Genomic DNA, 3701 nt, shown 5'->3' on the forward strand with positions numbered 1-3701 from the left:
AGGAGACAGCATGCAAAAGCAGCTCCCATTTTCCCAACCCACCATCCACCTCATTCTGATGCCTGCTTGCTGCCTGGCTGTCCCTCTGTAGACATGGTCTTACTACCTCGAATGGGGCTTTTTTTTTTTATTATTTATTTTTATTTCTCCTTTCAATCTGAGCTTACTCTCAAAACACTGCCCCACTCAAGCCTGACAGCTGGCATAGGTGATTTCCAGGCTGGGATTTTCAAAGCCTGTTTGGTAGCTATGTTTAGGGTGCCCCAGTGTGGCGGAGTAGGGTAGACCCACACTGACAGCACAAATTACTCAAACCTGTTTCTACAGACAGCAGCTTAGGGACCCCCACTACAGTGGGTCTCTCTGAAAGCTGCTCCCAATCCTCAGTCTCTCCTATAACCATCTCCTATAGCCATCTTGTCCCTCCAAGACCCCAGACCCCAAACGTCAGACCCCTGCTTTGGCCAGAAGTTCACTGGTGGATTGCACACACCTGCAAACACATGTTCCTTTAATAATTCCTCAGTAATTCCCAATAATTCCTGCTGTCAGCCTTTCTGCTGAACATCCAATGATAAATCCTGTACAATTCCATAATTCTCTTGTTCAATCCTCAAATCCTTCTTCAGGCATGACACAAAAATCCTATACCTGTTCAGGCAATAACCCAGGAATTTATGTAGTGTCCTGGAGACAGTTTGTTCTGATTAATTGCTCTAGTTTCCAAATGGGGACAATGGCTGAACAATTCACCTCTGATGGTATTAGTAGATACAGAGGACTGAGCCTTCCTGGTTTTCCCCACATTGTCACCACTCTTCTGATCTCTGCCTGGCCTTTGTGGTCACTTGAGCAGACATTGTCAGCTATCCTTGGATGTGGACTCAGTCAGCAGAGACCCTAATGAATGACAGGGTATCATTAACATAGGATGATTTTCACCCAGAGGATGCTCAGTGGGAAGATGTGTGCATTTAAGATGTTGGCTTGGCCCTTGTCACACAGACACATCATACCAGGTCTTGCCCTACAGCTGTCACCTGTCCCAGTCTCATACAGGGATGCCTGGGCAAGAGGACCATGAAGACACACCCTTGCAGATGTGTTTAGTTTTTATGACATAGATGATGGGGTACAGCATGGGAAGGACTGGCATGGAGACGTTGGCCATGAAGACATGAATGAGAGGGCTGGCCATAGGCTGGCCATACCGGTGAACCATGGACAAGTCAACCATGGGGATGTACAGGCTCAGGGCTGCCAGGATAAGAGACACGCAGCTGCTCAAAGCTTGAGATGCTCCCTCTGGGACACAATGCTCAGAATGGCCCTGGCAATCAGTACCTATGACAAGAAGGTGAGGATGACGTCAAATGTCAGAAAGAGAATGGCTAAAGTGAAGCCTACCAGTTATTGTACATGATGTCTGCACACACCAGCTTGATCAGGTCCTGATGCAGACGGTAGGTGTGGGAGGGCACATGGGACTGGCAGATGGGCAATCCTTTTAATACCACAAATGGGGGACAGTTGGTAAGGCACAACTGCACAGGGCAGCCAGCCCAGTCCTGCCTGTTCTGGCACTGGTGAGGATGGAGAAGTCGGGTAGCAGATGGGCACATAACAATGAAAGGTCATGGCCAGGAGCACTGAGGGCTCCAAGAATGAGGATGAATGAATTAAAAAAGATTGAGCAGAACAAACATTAAGACTAATCTGCCAGGCATCAAACCAGAACACACTCATCACAGTTGGCATTGTAGGCAGAGACAAACCCAAACTGGTTTGGTGGTGGCCAGCATGGAGAGTAATTGGTACATGGGCTCATGAAGGCTCAGCTCTGTCCTGGTATCAAACAGGACTGTGATGTTCCCCAGAAGTGACACAACATGAATGAATGTGAAAAGACGAGAGCCAGATGCTGCCAGTTTCCAGCCCTCAGATGCCTGTAAGGATAAATGTGACTGGTGTGGAGACAGATTTCTTGAGAGACATGATGTACTAGAGATGACCTGCAGAGAAAAAGAAATAGTAAAGAAATCAAAGTAGCAAGTCTAAGAGGACATAGCAAACACATGTAAATGTGACAGATTTGAAGCCAAAACTGAAAGAACACAGATGCCAAATAGGGACATGGATTAGACACCACAAACTTCAGGTCCTGGGTAGCCCAGCAGATGGGTGTTCAGTTATCTTAAGGTAAGGTCACACACAGAAGATACACAGATAACTCATTTTGGGGTTCTCCTTCTCTGTATGTCATAAGCTGCAACATTGTAGTGTAGTTTTCAGAGAGAGTATGCTGCTTATTAATAATAATAAGCACATTATTATATATATGTATTATTATAATATATAATAATAAGCATAAGAATAAAATACTTCTGTGCATATTAAATATGGGAGATAAGAAAAATGCACCTGTGTCATATCACTATTTTACAAAAACCTTAGTTAAGTGATTAACACCAAAGAGCTCTTGCAGTTTTCTTGTTCTAAGTATTTGGACAAAGATTATCATCTTAGCAGTAGGTCTAGAGTTGGGTGAGAGAAGTTCCCTTTTACCCGTCAATCCGGTGGCACGGAGCAGCCCTTGGAGTCCCTGGGGAGCACCAGCAGCACCTCAGAGCTTCCTACCAGCACAGTTGACCCTTCCTTCATTCCCCCTGCTTTGGCCAGCACTTGCTGTAGAGCCAGGCAGATCAACAAGCATCTCTGTGCCAGCTGCCCAGGGTGCTGTACAAGGTCCTCTGGCAGAGGGCTCACAGGAGAGTTACTTTCCCCCTGTGGTTTGCATGTAGGATGTGAGAAGAAGGCTCCTTTGGTGGGAGGTCAGCCTCTCCAGCAACCTCTCTGACCAGGAGCCCTATAGACAAACGTCCACATGTAAAGCTGGTGGCATTCCTTGTCTCCAAGCTGCTCTTGGAGTGGAAAGGGCACTGCCAGCCATCTGGCATGCAGGTGCTTATGCATGGGTTGACGCTCAGGACTGGAAGCTTCTACTGTGCTGGGGCTCCTCATTTACAGCTCTGTGGGGTCTTGCTGTGCACTGGACTCCGAGCCTTGCTCTGCCTCTAGTCTCCAGCTAGAGAATATGGCTTATCTATGAAACATACAGAACAGTTTGTGTCCCAGAGCATGGCTTTCTTCTACAAATAGAAGTTGGACTAGATAATCATTGTAGGTCCCTTCCAACTGAAACATTTTGTTCTATATTAGGAGGACAAAAAGAGATGTTATGGTCTTGTTATCAATTTGTTAATAAGTTAAGATTGATTGACTTTGATTGATTAATTGATTTTATAAAATCATTTAATAAAATTAAAATATAGAAGGATAAGAAAAATTTTAAATGAAACTTATAGCTGCACAGTAAAAGCTGTTATGAGATCTTCTGTACATCCTGTACCAAGGCTAGAAGAAGGGGCTAGAACCATTGTTAAAACTCAGGTGATAACTTTAGGGTTGAAAGGTTTCTTTGTATTTGACCAGTCTTCTGTATGTAGAGGTGTATTGAAATGTCAGAATATGAGATTAATGGAAACCGGGGAGAGTCGACTGGAACAGCTTGTAGTTACCTGCCAAGAAATCGTGAACTTTAGTAAAAGGTGATTCCGGCAGGGGGAGATCGCGACCACCCACTCATATACCACCTACCCAGATCGTACCCCAGACCCATTTCTAGACCTTTTTAAGCTCTG

General features: G+C 45.2%; 1 pseudogene; it reads right to left on the bottom strand.

Moving 5' to 3' along the window:
- Nucleotides 1–1051: 1051 nt before the first annotated feature.
- On the bottom strand, nt 1052–1995 carry LOC101911024 (olfactory receptor 51Q1-like; annotated as a pseudogene).
- Between the last annotated feature and the right edge of the window lie 1706 nt (nt 1996–3701).

Source organism: Falco peregrinus, chromosome 4 (genome assembly GCF_023634155.1).
Source record: "Falco peregrinus isolate bFalPer1 chromosome 4, bFalPer1.pri, whole genome shotgun sequence".
Classification (NCBI taxonomy): Eukaryota; Metazoa; Chordata; class Aves; order Falconiformes; family Falconidae; genus Falco; species Falco peregrinus.